The 17,832-nt window shown below is 32.1% G+C and overlaps 2 pseudogenes; both read right to left on the reverse strand.

Moving 5' to 3' along the window:
* Positions 1–817: 817 nt before the first annotated feature.
* Positions 818–1,710, reverse strand: LOC107177771 (sugar carrier protein C-like; annotated as a pseudogene).
* A 2,453-nt stretch (positions 1,711–4,163) lies between these two features.
* Positions 4,164–9,130, reverse strand: LOC102623186 (chaperonin CPN60-1, mitochondrial-like; annotated as a pseudogene).
* Between the last annotated feature and the right edge of the window lie 8,702 nt (positions 9,131–17,832).

A 17,832-nucleotide genomic window follows, 5' to 3' on the forward strand; every position in this document is an offset into this window, starting at 1 on the left:
AAATTCAGTGTCAAAAGTTTTAAAACAATCTGTGTCAGTTTGGATTTTGAAAAACGATCCAAAAACAATAAAAAATTGAAGACAAGAAAATTCAGGCATTTGAATATGTCACTGGGGACAGTCCAAGTGCATGGCTCGAGTTACGAGGTTATGAGCTTGCCAATATTTTTTAAAGGGGTAATTTTTAAAAACCTCCCCTGAGGTTCGAGACTTTTACAAATAGATGGCCAAAATCGTTTTATTTGTAAAAGACTCCCTATATTTTTGTTCCGTTTGGTTGCCGTTTGGCTAGTCAGGGGCGTTATTGACATTTTGCAAAACACAGAGGAAGTGGTCCGACGGACTCGCTGCAATCGTTGACCATTTTCAAGTAGCGGATAAAAGTAATATCCGCATCTTCTTCAACTGGTTCCTTATTCCTATGGACTGCGATTAATTAGTATTGCGCTTATTGTTTTAAGAATCAAAGAATAGAAGTTGTTTTACGATTCTTTTTTATTTTTGTATTATTAAAAATAGATTATTAATAAAACCAACTAAACAGACTAAAATGTTACGAAAAAAGAAGGAAGTAAGTGGAGATTTAGAAGCAGCGACTCTGAAAGAAGCGAAGCGCGACTACAAACGTGTCAAAATCTAAATAATGAAAATGTGCTATATCTGAAAGAAGTGGCACGCAGCTGATCACTTCCGCGATTCTGAATCTGATCAATTGATAAAGATGTCAACAGATACTCGTTAATTCAATATTACAATCAATGAATAAGAGCCAATTGAAAACAAGAAATGCACAAGTGGAAAAATGAAAAACGGAAAATAAATTCCAGAGTTGTTGTTGATCACACATTCTTGGTAGCATTGCTTCCTTTGTGCATTTCCACGTTTCCACCGGGGATAAAATCATCTTCACCGACATAACGAGACCAGAACCAATGAGTCTTCCACACTCTACCCATTTCTTCAATCGGAATTCCCTTGGTCTCCGGCAAGAAGAATTAGATGAAGAATGCCATCACCAGCACGAAGAACGCGAAGAAAAGGAACAAGCCAAACTTGAGGTGGCACAACATGTTCAAGAACACTTGCGCAACCAAGAATGTGAACAACATGTTGACAGAAACATTCACACTTTGTGCCGTTGATCTTATTTCGAGAGGGAAGATTTCACTAGGCACCAACCATCCAAGAGGACCCCAAGACCAGGCAAATCCAGCAACTGAGCAACGTATATGCAGATGAAAAGCACTACAACAATTGCATACCACTTCGGCAGCTCCCCAGGATTCCCATCAATTCCAAATTTAGCACCAATGCAAGCAGCAACAACAGCCTTCGCAAACAGATAATGAGTTAGCGTCACATGAACAAAAGTAACAAGAGCTAGTGGGTCAGAAACAGAATGACTATAACTTCGAAGAAAATCAAGTACCTGGCATATTAACATTTCAATCTCCAAGCAGAGGACGCATCTGATTCCCATATTCTTAGCTGTAGCAAAATCATCGGAAAAGGCAGAGACATGAAATGTGGAGCCGGCAATCTCGAGTTGAGCTCCTGTTCAGCCTTTCGTTTAGTTTCCATGTTGCGGCTGATCTCCCCAGCACCAAACGTTGTCTCGTAGAACTGAACAGAGACAGTAGCCTTCGATGCTTCCACAAGCAATTGCGGCTTCATCCCCATGAAGTTGGTCGAGGTAGCAGGAGCAACCATTTTCACTAGTGTAGTTCAGAACACCAGCCATTGAGAGAGTTTGGGGGTCTAGACAAAGGGAAAGAACTTGAACTTAGGAGAGAGAAGAAATAAAACGAGATAAAAAAGGAACTTGACCCATTCAAAATGATAAGTTACTGTGCTAAAGGCAATAAAACGACAAGTCTCTGATGACATTGCAAAATGTCAATAACGCCCCTAACTAGCCAAACGGCAACCAAATGGAACAAAAACGTAGGGGGTCTTTTACAAATAAAAAGATTTTAGCCATCTACTTGCAACAGCCTCAAACCTCAGGTTTTAAAAATTACCCTTTTTTAAAGTGCAATAACTTTTTGTAATAGGTCATATATGTGTTTTTTTTGTAATAGGTTGTATATGTTTCGGTGTTTTGATAAGTGTTCTTACTATTAGTTTGTCTATGAATAAATGGACAATTTATTTTCTCATTTAATGTTTTGACTAGTAATTTGAGCGTGAGCTTGTAGATGCCAGTCTTTACAATTGCGTCTGTTGCTGGATTTGACGGTTCAGTTGTTGTCGAAAAGTTTCTGAAGCAGGAGAATCCTGATCTCGGATACGATCCAACTAAAGGTTGGTTTCTGAAATAAAGAAAGGCAATACGTATACATATATATGCTTGATTTTTTGTAATTAGTTGGACATGAATGTTATCATCTTTTGTTTACACCAGGTGAATATGTTGACATGATAGCATCTGGAATTGTTGATCCATTGAAATTTACAAACCTTGAATTAGAATATCTTCTGAGGTAATTGTTTCATCTCTTAAATATCTTAATTAATCCTAGTTATTTGGCATTCCCTGTTATTAGATCTGCATCATCTTCCTTAATTAAATGCGAAAGCTTTAACCTTATGTTAATTCTCGAGGGTCAAATGGTGGGATTTGACATTTTTTTCCCCCTTTTGTCTCATCTCAAGCTTATTTCTTGCTGGGTTCAATTTCTATTCCCCAAATGGAGTGATTATGAATATGACAAATGTATAATGATTTGAGAATTTCATATTTGGTTGTCGAATGATAAAGTAAAAATGTTTTGTAAATTGAATTATTATTTTTTAAATAGTATGTTATTTCAATAGTTATAAAATAAATTTTTTTTGATGTAATTATTTAATTAATTTTTACAAATGTATAATTCGATGATTTATAATACAAAATTTTAAGTTCACAATAAATAAAATGCATATATTTTCTAAAAAATTTAAGATGCATACTTATAAAATTAAAAATAATTAATTAATAATCAAAACACCGTTGACAAACACTAGAGATTTTTTAAGCTTATACCGGGGTTCAACGATAGCATTTTATGCATGAAAATTGATTTAGGCTTTCTATTAAGATGAGGTGGGGTGTTATCAAAATGGTTATAATTTATTTTATGTTTTAATGGAGTTAATTAAGAAAATGAATTTCAAGAGTTTCTGAGGGGTACTAATAGCATTGTGCAGCCGAAACGAGTTGACCCAACCCGAGTATAACTAATCTCATCCAATTTGGTTTGAGCGTGGGTTGAGTTAATAGATTTTTATTTTTTTCCACGCTAACCGATCTATTAAGACAAAGACTACGAAGAATTATTAAAATAAAATCCTGTTGAGTAACCAACAAAGTGTTAGTTCCATTAAGGGGCTTGACTGGGTTTGCTCCCCAGTTCGAGTCGCAGGGAAGTCGCATTTATTAGGAGAACTTGTGCCTCTCGGTTCGAGCGAGAATTTCTAGTCTGAGTTGTGGTACGGGCTTAAAGGTGCCTCCCAAAGTTAGGGCTCTTCCCAAGATACCTCGTGGTCAAAACTAAAAAATAAAATAAAATCCTGATGAGTGACTTGACAAAATCGGTCACCGTGTAGTATTCAACTATTCATATCGAGTCAATTTCTAGTTGACAGAATTACTGAAAAATGCTTAAAATACAAAACAAACGTCAGGCCACCATGCCCTTCGTTGAAAGGTTTACTACATAAAAATGTTGTGCGAACAAGTTTGGATTACAAAATCACTATTAGTACCACATCCCCAATGCATGGCTCCAGAAATTTACAAAATCATTTTTCCTGTGCTGCTTTTCCTTCCACGGCTGGAACTCCCCTCAAGCTCGGTCACTGATGCGCAACTCCTTTAAAACCAGGCTACACAATAAACATAAATTAAAGAATGAATTAAAATTATCCTCGTAGAGATAAGATTTTAAATAGTTCAACCAGTTACCTTGCTGCCTCCAGAAATGCTGTTGATATGACTTTCAATGGTTCCACAATTCCAGAATTAATCATATCCACATATTCACCTGATACTCGATGCATTCCCTTAAAACTCAATTCAACAACAGAAACTACACTAAAAGTTACTCTTAGTTTTTATATTTCTGTAGGAACATGTTTTTTTTTTTTTGGGGGGGGGGGGGGGGGGGGGGGAAAAAAAAAAAAACTTCAGTAGTAGCATCACATGCACGGTCATGATTCTCCTGCGCTAGTAGCTTGCCGACAAATGAGCCCGCAACTCCAGCACTTGAAGCAATAGCGTGCACAGGCATCTGCAAATGCAGACCAGATTAGTAGCTGGAAGGCTTGTGATTATGATGTATACAACCTAAACCAAAAACTCATTGCATCAGTATGTTCATATACGTACACACATACGGATATATACATTCTAAGTGGATTGCATCAACAATTCTAAGAAAGCATAGATAAGGCTAATGCCTCATAACTAAAGTAATGCAGCTAGTCTACAACTAAGCCAGATATGAATTCTCAATTGATAGTGATTATAATTTGAGCACATAAGAAAAGAAAATGCCTACCAAATTAAGATTATATAAAACCATTAGTAATGAGGTCTTTCATCATGTTGAAAAAAACAAAATGCATCCCAATTTTTCCATCACTAGTAATGTGACATTCATCTGACGATAACCTTTTTCAACTTCAAAGATAGCTTGTTATGCCACCAACCAATTTGGAGAATGCACGGTACATGATATGAAAACTTAGACAAACACTTGGGATGGATAGTATTATGCATTCCCAACTGCTAGTGGTGAACTTTAGGTCAAATCATAACTCATAAAAAAAATACCAAATAGAACAAAAAGTATCGTGTAAAAAAAAAAAACGGACGGATAGAGAGACTTATATATATGTATATATATTTCTTTTATTGCAAAAGCACCAGCCAATACTGAAGTCCAAAAAAGTAACATCTAAATAATTGTCTTTTTTTTTTTAAATACTTTCAAGTTAAGGTAATTGTGTTTGCAGACCCAGATAATAGTAAAATATACCAGGGAAAGAGCAGCGGCACAAGGGCTTAGAGAACAATTTGGGATGCAGTGAAAACAGCATAAGGGCTTAAAGAATATAAATTGGGGTGCAGTTAAAATTGTCAATAGATGGAAAGAGTCGGTGAAATTAACCACAACTAGTACTTCTAAATTCAAAGATTGCATTGACAAGGAACAAACACCTTAAGAGCATTTAGGATAATCTGAACACCAATCTTTTGACTGGAGTTAGTAATTTCCAATTTATCTAGCTCCTTTGAGGCATGTAGCAGCGAAATACCACCACCGCCTGTAAATACATCCAGACAAAAAAGAAAAATGTGAGTCATCAATCCAAACAAGATGGACCCAAAACAGATTCTAATATACAAGGCTTACCAGGTAAAATTCCTTCGTCCATTGCTGCCTTGGCAGCATTTAGGGCATTCGTAACTATTTTCTTCTTTCTACGCACATCTGCTTTACTAGATCCTCCAACCTTGCAATAGAAAAAACGCCATCAATACATGATTTTATTCAAAGGATGGACCGTATACATGGCTAAAAAATGACGAAAAATACAACTGCAAAACTAAATTGCAATTCCAAATAACCAAACCTTTAAAACAGCAAATAACCAATCTTTGTCTGGAATGCACTGAAATGTGCTTCTCAACTGTAACATCAGTCATGCGCATGCCCATTTTAGTTACATTTTATTGTATTGAGAAGAAAAAGAAACAAAAGAGACGGGCATTAATGAAACAAATTAACAAAAGGATGAACGTGTTGTAAAAATACTATAGAGAAGAAACTGATGTAAAGAAAAAACAAAAAACATATACAGAGCATATAAACTGAACATAGCATGCACATCCTTATAAACAAAATCCAAAATGTAATCACTTGCTGCAAAATCATGTGATAAAAACCTGTCCAGATCTTTCTTCTTCAATTTCTTGCATGGAAAGACGACGTCCAAGGACAATGGTTTCGTTCTTTGAGACTATAACCTACAACGAAAGAGAGGGCTAAGATACATTTGTTTGAACAAAACCTGCTCATGATGTGCTCTAGGTCAAAGTCTGGGATTTTACACCAAAGGGTGGGCATGGGTCGGTTTAGATTGACCTTAAACCCAACCCTAATCAAACCAAAAAAGTTTGGTTGGTTTGAGATTGGGTTTAAATGACTTTGGCAAACTCACCCATCATATAACATAATTTAAATAAATTCTGAGTTACATTTTAGATAACGAATACATTTTAAAACTATTTTTAAATAAAAAAAAACCCAGCAAATTGCTACTAGTGCATGCTACCTTCAATGAGCAATTTTTTTTTTTTAAAGGAAAAAACCAGCGGAGATGACTGGTTAAATTGGTTGGACCCCACCCAAAACAATTTTCAATCCAGGCTACCTATTCTGGTTTGAGTTTGGGAGGGGTTAAGATATATGGGTCATGGGAGATACGACAAGAATTTTACATATTTAGATTGACAAAAATTGACATGATTAATAATCGTGTCATGTCATGTCGTGTCAACTCACTTACTAATAGTGCCATATACATGTGGACTACCTCAACATTTTTACCAATTTATATAATTGTATAATTGTGTTGTGCCCCCGCTTTATCTATTTTATGATCTGTTTATTAATTTGTCGTATCATAATCATGTCATATCCTGTTAATCAAGTCATATTCTATTAATCGTGTTGTTGCGCTGCCGTGTGAATCAGGTAATTGTGTCATGTTGATCCATTTACAAAATGGATCGCATTTGTGTTCAAGGATTTTAACATGATTATTATATTGGCCGTATCCGTGTTTGCTTAAATTTGACTGAACACAAGTATGACACAATTAAAAAAATTGCCGCCTCTAGTTATGGGTTGTAGGGTTTTTGGCTATCCCTAGACAATCATGTATATCTATATCATAAATCACTGATTTATCTCACCTTGTAGCAATGGCCAAGCACAGATTGAAATGGATGATTGGGGTGGAAGATTATTGATGGATGTTTAATCTTTAGATAATCCTTCTCAGTTACGACCTAAAAAATCGAAACATAGGCATATTGATTTGTCATCACATCATAATGCAAAGCTATTAGCGGAATTTGCCAAATCAACCTACTTTGCCAGTCGTGCGAAAGGCTAATTCCTGCATGTAAGCATTCCTACTTTCTCCAAATTCGGAGCTTTGATGGCACAAACCTGTAAATAAGTTGGAAACCCACCAACTATAAATGACATATGAGAGAGCACAATTCAAAATAAACTAATAATTGAATGACACATGAAATAGGTTATTGTCTTTTAATTACTTCAAGAATTGCAAAATATCAAATGCCTCTAAGAAGTATTGATGTCTACCATTTTACTATAATATCTTTATGTCATCTATCATTTTATTACACTTTTGTTAGCAACCTTTGTTGACCAGTTGGTTAAATAGTAAAATATCAATTTCACCCTTTAATGAAAATCTTTTGTCACCAAAAAAAAAAAAAATACAAAGCAATACAATATTGGAAATTCATAAAATATAATCTAGCTCAAAATAATCCCTAAAAGCCTATGGATTTAATATTTGACACCTCTATCTATGTAATTTTCTTTTTAGGGAAAAATTGGTATTTTAGGAGACAATTAACCAGTCAATTAACAGTGTTAACAAAAATGTAGTAAAACGAAAGGTTTTATAAATATATAATAGTAAAATGATACAACAATATATGATACACCTCTATCTATGTAATTTTCTTTCAAGTGAAAAATTGGTATTTTAGGAGACAATTAACCAGTCAATTAACAGTGTTAACAAAAATGTAGTAAAACGAAAGGTTTTATAAATATATAGTAGTAAAATGATACAACAATAATTCTTGTAATCATTTGATATTATGTCAAATCATAATAACCTTACCTTCTTTGCATACCTAAAAACTGTAAAGTACTCACAACTCATTGCAGTGTGGACAAGATTACCTTCATTCCGTCGGACAATTTGCGTGCGAATAGAGTTGATAGGACATCATCTTCAACACCATCAGCTACAATTAGTACAGGTTTTCGTCCCTAAGGAAATTCAACAAATGTAAGTATTTAAAGTAATCTTTTTAGAAAATAATAATTTTTCAGCATGCGAACCTCTTACCTTTGTAGCCACCGCCAATAGATTCATGAGAATATTAAAGTCCGATAGTTTTTTTTCATGGAGTAAAATCAAGGGATTTTCTAAAACCTGGAAAAAATTAAACTAGTTCAGTAACGTCAATGATAATCAAGCACTATATCTTCGAGGCAAACTTTTGCATTTATAATTAACTCATTACCCGTGTACCTAATAAAGAACCACCAAAAGACAAAAATAAACACCCAATAATTCATTGATATATTCAAACAAACACACATATTGTTTTTCTTACACATATTTGTTTCTTCGTATTTGTGATGAAGTAGGAAGACATATAGGCCCGATTTAGCTTCATTCCTGAGAAAAACTCCAATTCAACACATGGTGTTTTACCATCCTGTAAGAGTTTTGAGGAAGAAAAAGATCAAACATTACTAGATACCTGAATGAGACAATAAATTTTATGCGAATTAAAATTCGTGATCATAATAGAAACAGAGTTGAAATATAATGGAACCAAAAGAAAAACCTGAGGGGCTAACCCAAAAAAAAAAAAAAATAGTGAATAAAGCCTTTAGGAAAAGCTACATCCTGCATAATTTATTATTTAAACATAAGAATAAAAAATATTACGAAGACAAGAAATACCAACAATGATAAAGAGCCGGACAGAAATGAAGGAGGGATAACAAAACAATCAACTTACAAAGATCATAATAGGACCATCTTTTCCAACCTCCTTTATGGCCTTGGCTATGAGATCACCAATCTCTTTGTCCCCATTTGCTGCTATAGTTCCAACCTTTATGGAAAACAAGATTATACCTCACAAACACGTCAAATTAATCACTTGTCTATCTTTACTGTAATCCTCTAAAATTATAAATTAAGCAAAACTCAGACGGTGAACCTGTGCAATTTCTTCATTTGTTCCAACCATCCGTGCTCTGCTTCTTAAGTTTTCTGACACCAACCTAGTTGTCATCTCAATCCCTGCTCTCAACTCCTTGGCAGTGGCGGACCTACACGTGGGCTAGACCGGCCTGTAGCCCGGTCTAGTCCAGACAAAATCGTTTATACCCCTTAATTTTTCATCAATTTAGTAAAATAGTAGAGTTTTAATTGTATTTTCATATATGTCTCTAACTCAATTACCCTTATATTTTTATCAATTTAGTATAACAATAGAGTTTTTATTTTATATTCAAATATGTCCCTAACCCAATTACCCTTATGTTTTCATTAATTTTATATAACAATAGAGTTTTTATTTTATTTACAAATATGTCCCTTGTTCAATTATATTATTTTCAATTGAAATTAGTGAATTATTTTATAAAATGATTAAATCATATATTTGTTGAATAGATTGAAAACATTAGGGAGCTAAAATTTTATTACTACTTTAATTTATTTTAAAAAACTTCTAATTGAAAAAAAATATGTCAATGTAATATAACATTGTCACTAGTATTAAAAGTACTTATCGAAACAACATGCAATAACAATTATTAATATTTTATAAAATTTTTATGTGAATTTTCAGATTTTATTTATTAGTTATATAAACTAAGAGGGCAAGTTAGAAAATAAAATTTGAGTATATTTAAGGAGCTTTTGATAAAAGGATTATCAACATCTAGTTTTTCAAAGAGAGCTAGAGCGCCTGACAAAGAAACAACTGCACCCAAATACATTTTTGCTGAATTGAGTTTAGTTTATTATTGAAACTTTTGACTAATAATACCTTTACAATTTGAAAGGATGAATAAATTTTAATTGTTTAATTTATTAAGTTTGATAATTTAGTACTTCACTTCAAACATAAAAGTTTTACTTGTAATTTTAATTGATTGTAATTACATGTCTTGATCTATTTTAATTTGAAATTCTTAATTGATTTTTTAATCCTTATATAATTACATATTATTATAGGCTGCAATGTCAGATTCTATAATTGAAAAATAGTGTTTTCATATTCGAGTTGCCCTTTGTTTTTTACTCTTTTTCTATAATTATTTTTGTTTATAGTTCATATTTAGAAAAATAAAATTTTTGGTATTCCTCCTTATTTAATATACTTATTTTTATATATAAATTTTTATGTTCGCTTTAAAATATAAATATTAAAATTTAGTCTGAGGTAATATTAAGTCCTGGGTCCGCCCCTGCTCCTTGGCATCCGCTCCTGCAGCCAAGGCCTTGTGTCCATTATAAATTGCTCTGGCCAGGACCGATTTATATTTGATGCCTGCAGACAGATATATAGAAATTCATATGAATAATTATGCTCAGATTCTACGAGAAAAATTAAAGAGTAACTAAAACAGTTCTGCAATTGAGAACTTTTCCTAATTCAATGTCATCTTTGGCAGCGTAGCTTCTGCTCCAACTCAATCTACTGCCATTCTGATTTAAGGAAAAAAGATACAAAACTTTCCATTAAATCGGTCAACAAAATATCAAATTAAAAGGCAAAACAAAAATAGAGAGATTCTACATCTCACCGTCAGGAAACTGTTCTTTGCCAAACTAATTAAATTGACATGAAAGAAATAAAATAGCCAAATAAGTCAAAAAAAGTTAAAAAGAAAAAAGAAAAAATGGGACTTTTGGAAACTATCAGCAGAGTAAAATTCAGAAAGCGCATACCAGACTTTGGAGGCGAGGCAAGAGGCAAATCGGAACATGGTTATGTGGCTACGCAACTTTTCAGCTTTGTAAGCTTATGCCATAGGTGTTTTATGTCGTTGGCGTTTCCGGCGGGTTTAACCCAACTTCACAGACCCCTGCATTTTGAGGGATTTGTCACTGGGTAGTCCCTAAAAATTACCTATTGTTCTACTCCTGGACCCTTTTATAGACACAGTGGGCTTTACAACCCAAACTCAACATCGAGGAAGCAGGTAAGCCGTATGAATGGAAAAGCAAGATACGGTCTGAGCCTGTCTGCCAAATTTGCAAACAAGGAATGGAAAGCACATCTCATGCTTTGGTATACTGTAAAGCTGCCAAAAAGATATGGATTCATGCCCCTTTTGAAACATGTTTTCCAGATGCTATTAACCTTGACATGTTGGATATTATGCAGGCAATGGCTAAGAAGTTGAACAAGTCAGATATTGAAATCTTTGTGGCTTTTTGCTGGGCTATCTGGTATAGTAGGAATAACCAGCTTTTGAGGGAAAAAGTTGGATCCGTTTCTAACTGAGACAAGAGCAGAGGCTGTGGTGGAGGCTTACAAAAGAGTGAAACAGAAGGGGCAAGGACCAGGGGCAAAGCACAATGTTGATGCTGCTGTTAACTTTGGAAAACAATTAGCAGGATTGGGGGCAGTGATCAGAGACTCCAATAGCAAAGTTATAGTGGCTGCTGTCAAATCCACGCAATTCACAGGAGATGTAAATATTGTAGAAGCGGAAGCTGTAGAATGGGGCTTAGTTGTGGCAAAGAGCGCATCCCTTCACTATCTAATGGTGGAGTCCGATTGTTAAGATATGGTGAAGTTGGTAAACAACAAAGAGGGTAGCAAAACAGAGACTATGTGGGTGATTTCAGAAACCCAAAAGCAAAGCAAGGACTTCCAGAATGTTAGTTTCCATTACACCCTTAAATCTTGTAACGCTTATGCCTATTCCTTAACTAAATTAGCATTGAGGAGTAATAAAACTGTTGTATGGCTGGAACCGCTGCCAGCTAAAATTTAATCTGTATTCTCAAATTTGAGTTAATGAAATTGTCACTTTCCTTCTCAAAATAATAAAAAAAAAGGGTAAGCCGTATGAATTTGGGCACGTCAACAATTGACCAGCCACTCGAATTTTGAATTAGAAGATCAATATCTTGCCACAACATGGACTACATGGTAAATTGGCAATAGATTACTGCTATAAAGCCGTGACGTGAGTCCAGGCCGGTGCCCGGGTGCAGATTTCCAATGATGGAAGACAATAATAACAGTGGGTTCCTCCGTGATGCTGTTAATGATTTAATTATGTACTATTAGATTTAATTAATAGTACCTTATATTTATATTAAAAAATAAATAATTTAAAAATAATTATATTCGGTTTGTTAACATTTAAAGGGGTGGAGAAGCTTTGTAAAACAAATGTGACCGCTTTTAGAGTTTGAAATAATTTCACTTGAATAACATATTTTATTTAAAAATTATTTTTTATCTCTCTTTTAAATTTATAATGTGATAATGTTTTTAAATAAATGTTTCAAAATCTATTACTATTAAGTATAAGACATAATATCTAGTAGTTATCTAACACAAATCAAATAAATGATGGCAATTGTAAAATTTATATATAATATAACACCAATAGATAATATAACTAAGTACATATATTTAATCAAATGTCACATCAATAAAATCATAGGTGAGATGACTTGTAACCTAAAAGATACTTACGTTGGTCACCGTGTTTTAATAAAATTTAATATCATATATTAAAATATTCGTTATTTATATATTATTAAGGACTATTATATAGTTGATCATGAATTATATATTATTTTTTACACCTATTTAGCACATCTATTCCATGAATTTATTTTTTATATTACAATTAATATTCTTAAATGCTAGTAAATTTAAGTTTTACAATCATATATGTTTTCATTTTATTTTCAAATATTACCTTGTTAATTTCATAAAAGTTGAATCTAATATATATTCATAATTTAGGGATGACAAAAGTCTCCACATGGATGGGGGCCCTTACGGATTCTCCCTATTCGGGGATGGTACATAGATGATTTTATATCTAATTTTTTATTCGGGGAAGGGACTAAGATGATTTTTTACCCAATTTCTTATTTGGGAAAGAGATATGGATCAAGTGGAATCTCCATCTCCTTCCCATTTCCCCATTTCTAAATTTTATTTTTTAAGTTTTTTTTCTAGAATTATTAGTGAATAAATAATAAATTTTAAATTTTAAATTATAAAACATTAAATATTGGTATAAATAAAAAAATCAAAATATTTATACAAATAATATAAATATTAGTTATTATAAAAAGTTTAGTGTAATGTAGACTTAACTACAACCCAAATCCCACAATTCCAATTCACAAATCAAATTTTAAATCACTCTCTCACAAACTTACTCATCATAGCCCGATAGCACGTCGTGATGTCGGTGGTCGAGCAGCCTAGTTCATCACGTTGTCAGCTAGTAGCCCCGCACACCATAGTCGGTAGTAAAGAGGTATCATTTCTCATAAACAGCACTCACATCAATATTGTATAAAAATCACATTATTTGAATTTTCCTTTGAAAATCATTATTTGAATATTATATATACCAAAAGTTTGATGGAGTAAAATAAAATAAGACTCATTTATGATCATTCTCATTTTATTTTATATATTTCTTGGTTAGTATAATTAAATTAAGTTCGAAAATAAAAAGATATCTGCCATTCGGGGATCGGAGACCCTCAGAGATCCCCTGTTATTATTCGGAAAGGGGACAAGGATCTCCTTAAGTAATTCTAACAAGGGTGGGGAGTGGACAGAGATATATGCAGAACATCGGGGATGGGTACGAGAATGTTGGTCCCTTTCCCTCCCCTTGTCATTGCCATCTCTATCCTAATTAGCTTTAGTTTATAAATAAAGAGGGCAAAATCTAGGTCCGGATTCAAATGTAGGTGCATTCGGATCCGAATTGATATTTTAAGATTCACATCCATATTTGGATCTGCGAAAAGGTATGTGGATTCGGATGCGGGTGATATTCGTGTAGATTGCGGGCATATTTTCTGGATATCTAAATCCACATAATAAATTCAAATATAATTTAAAATACAATAAATTTACCTACAATAATCAAATAAAATACAATCATAATTTAACAATCAATAATTCAACACCTAGAATAACATACAACACCACTATAAATCCAAAAATAAAAACACCATAAATCCACATAAATTCCATTTAAAACCATCGTAAAAAAAGACACCACCACAAATTCACATAAGTTTGATTTTTTTCATTTAACTTATATTTTTTAATTTAATTTTAATTTAATAAATAAATTTACTAAAAAATAATGCGGATCTACATATCTAGTTTTTCAAATGCATTTGCATTCGGATTTAGATCCGCATAGATCTTCAGCTTTAACATTTGGATTCACATTTTTTAATGTGAGGATCTAGATTTTTTTGAATTCGAATTTTCTGAATCTTTGTGGATCCAGGTCGGACTCGGAGTTTTTTGACAACTCTATTTATAAATCATGAAAAATTATTTTATTGATATCCTTTAATTGTAATTATAAAATTTTATTTTACTAAGAGTACATTATTTTTATTATTGTAGTTAATAGTAACAATAAATAAAATATTACCTCCAATAATGTTTACATGGGAAAGATTGAGAAAGGAATTCTTTATATGTTTTTATATTTTTATTTATAGGGTAGGAAATTATCCAAATCTTATAAAATTTAAGTTTTCACAAGCCTTTTTCCATTTTATTTTCGAATATCACTTTTTTAATTTCATAAATGTTACTAAGAATCATTACTTTTATTATAATAATTAATGGTGGAAATAAATAAAATATTACGTTCAATAATATATAATGGACAAAATGAGAAAAAAAAATCATTATATGTTTTTCTATTTTCATTATAAAAATATGGCTTGAGATTTTTAACTTAAAATTTTGACATAAAATTTAAGCCATTAATCTCTCACAGTCTAATGGTTGATATTGAATGTCAAAGCAATATTTTACAATGTTATTTAAATCAAAATATTTCTCATTGTACAATTTTATAGACATATATATTTTTCAATAATAATTGTCCAATAAAATATTTCTCATTTGTTGTGACTCATATAACATCATTAATAAAACATGTATAAAATGTTTTATTACAATGCCTTCTATTATCATTATTGTTTAAGTATTAATGGTTTCGTAATTAAATTCATACAATATAAATAATTATAAGAGCTTTTGAGATGTCTTTATATAAAGTATTATTGAAATAACATTACTTGATAATTACATTTGTTTTAATGCTATTATATATTTTTTTAATACTAAATGTAAAACTAAAAAAAATGTAAATTTGTAAAGCGATAGATAGTACATATAATTTAAAGTATGAAAAAAATTAAAACTTGCAAATTACTTGTTACATAATTACCTATCCATTAAAATTAAATTAAAGATAAAGATTCTAATATTAAATCTAATGATCCCATAATTGATTATGAGATTTTTATCCCAACATAGCAGAAATTTTCTTTTATCAATTAATTAAAAAAATCTATATTTACTTACAACCTGAAGGTTTTCTATTATTATTTAAATAATTAATTTTTATTCACTATATCAAATAAATGTTAGAGATTAAAACATTAAAATTTTAGAATCCACAACAATCCCATTATTATAAAAACTCATACAATATTATAGAGCAATCCTAATGATAAATAAAAGAAAAGTATCAAAAATAATATAAAAGAAGAAAGACAATGGGTTTTTAATTAAATAACATTTAATAGTTCAAAAGGTATTTAAATACTGGTCCTTATTTTGATGCATATCCTAAGAAATGTATGTAAATAATAAAATATCCTTAATAAATACATTAAATCTACTCATTCTCACTTGCTTTTTACACTCAAATAAGCCTTTAAAATTATCCCAAAGCCTATTAAATTTTCTAAAAAATCTCGAACATAAATACAACTATTTATTTACATCTTTAACTCTGTTGGGAAAGGAACCTACACAAGCAGTTGCAAATTAATCAGAAACTAACTCTTTCCCACTTTGTCTTATTAAGACGAGATGTACACCACAAATAAATAAGCAAGAATTAAACCAATAGAATCCAAATCAATAAATCAATCACAAAAGACACTTATTTTTATGTGAAAAACCCAAAAGGGAAAAAATTACGGGATCGTTGTCTGGTACAACCTTCCACTATATTAATAATGTGATTATAACACAAATTCTTCTTTAAATAACACTAGAAGCTAACAACATCAAGAATCTCAAGAATCTTAATTTACAATAATAGCCTAATACTATCTCTCTGATAAGTGAGTATCTCAAATAACAACCAATGAGAGAATAAAACAAAAATTAGGACTAATAGCAATGTAAAAGGCCATGACAGGAACTTATCCTCCAAATATAGGAGAAAATAGAGTTAAATTCATCTTTCGATTGTCCAATCAAAAGATTGGAACCCTTGTCCCTAAATTCAATAATCGACCACTATCTTCTTCTCTTCTCTCATGATTTTTCTTCATGCACATATTGGTGCCGTTTTCCTTTTTCTCTTTAAATATAGCCACCTGATTTTTAAAGTCAATTTAATGGCAATTTTCTGTTAGCCCTAACGTGTTTCTTTTTATTACTTAAACTAATGCAAGCTTTGGGCTTGGCCACCTAAATGAGATGGACCCAATAAATCTCCTCATTCCTGATCATGTGGGGGCATCACCATGCCCGCTCTCTGCTTATAGCTTTTTAGCTGCTTCATGGGTAATGACTTTGTCATCATGTTTGACTCATTCTTTTGTTGTATGAATTTTCTTAAGCTGCAATTTTTTCTTCTCAAGCACGTTTCATATCTAATGATTTCTCACGTCAATATGCTTGATTTTCGAATGATATGTTGAACTATTTGCCAAGTTAATGGCACTCTGATTGTCACAAAACATAATATAGTTGTCTTATTTCACACTTAACTCTTGTAGGAAATTCTTTATCCACGAGATTTTTTTTTGTAACCTTCAATGATTACAATATATTATGTTTCAGTGGTAAATGAAGCAACACACAACTAAAGTTTGGATTACCATGAGACTGTTGTCTCTACAAAGATAAGCAAGTATCCTGATAGAAATTTTCTAGAATCAACATTTTCTACAATATATGCATCTATGTAGACTTTTAACATAGGTTTGTCACCACCGAAACATAAACATGCTTTAAAAGTGCTTTTGAGATATTTGAGAATCCACTTCACTATTGTCCAGTTTTCTTTACTCGGATTGGACAAAAACCCACTGACTATACCAACTAAATTAGTAATATCTGGTCTTGTACAAACCGTATTATACACCAAACTGCCAATTGCTAAAGTATTAGGAACTCTTCTCATCTCTTGCTTCTTTTTCTCACTTGTAAGACAATGCTCGGAACTAAGCTTGAACATGCCTGCAAGTGGGTCTCAGACCTTTATAAAAATCATTGAAAATTCAAACCAGGTGATTTATCTCTTCTTTCTTTATCATTGGAATCTCTTTATTTTTCTCCCCCTCTTGAAGAAGCATAGAGACTCAATTTATTCTTGGTTTTTTACTTAATTCTTTCTAAACCCTTTTTATTTTGAGCAATTGTAATCAAGCCACATAAAAGCTTGGTATACATAATTTTCTTATAAACCCAGATAACTGACTTGAGCTAACGCTGTATAAAACTTTGGCGTCTGCTTAATCATTTTTGTAAGAGCAAGTGCTCTGTTTGGAGGTGCTTGAGGTCACTTGTATTTGCTCAAGTGGGAAGTTGCAAGTCAAAGTCGTCTACCCAATTATAAATTTAAGTGCTGGTGTGGGTATCTAGTCGCTATACAACTCGACTAGATTTCTGCATCAATAATGACCATGTAGGTCATGTAGATCATGTAATTA

This window comes from Citrus sinensis, chromosome 4, assembly GCF_022201045.2.
Source record: "Citrus sinensis cultivar Valencia sweet orange chromosome 4, DVS_A1.0, whole genome shotgun sequence".
Classification (NCBI taxonomy): domain Eukaryota; kingdom Viridiplantae; phylum Streptophyta; class Magnoliopsida; order Sapindales; family Rutaceae; genus Citrus; species Citrus sinensis.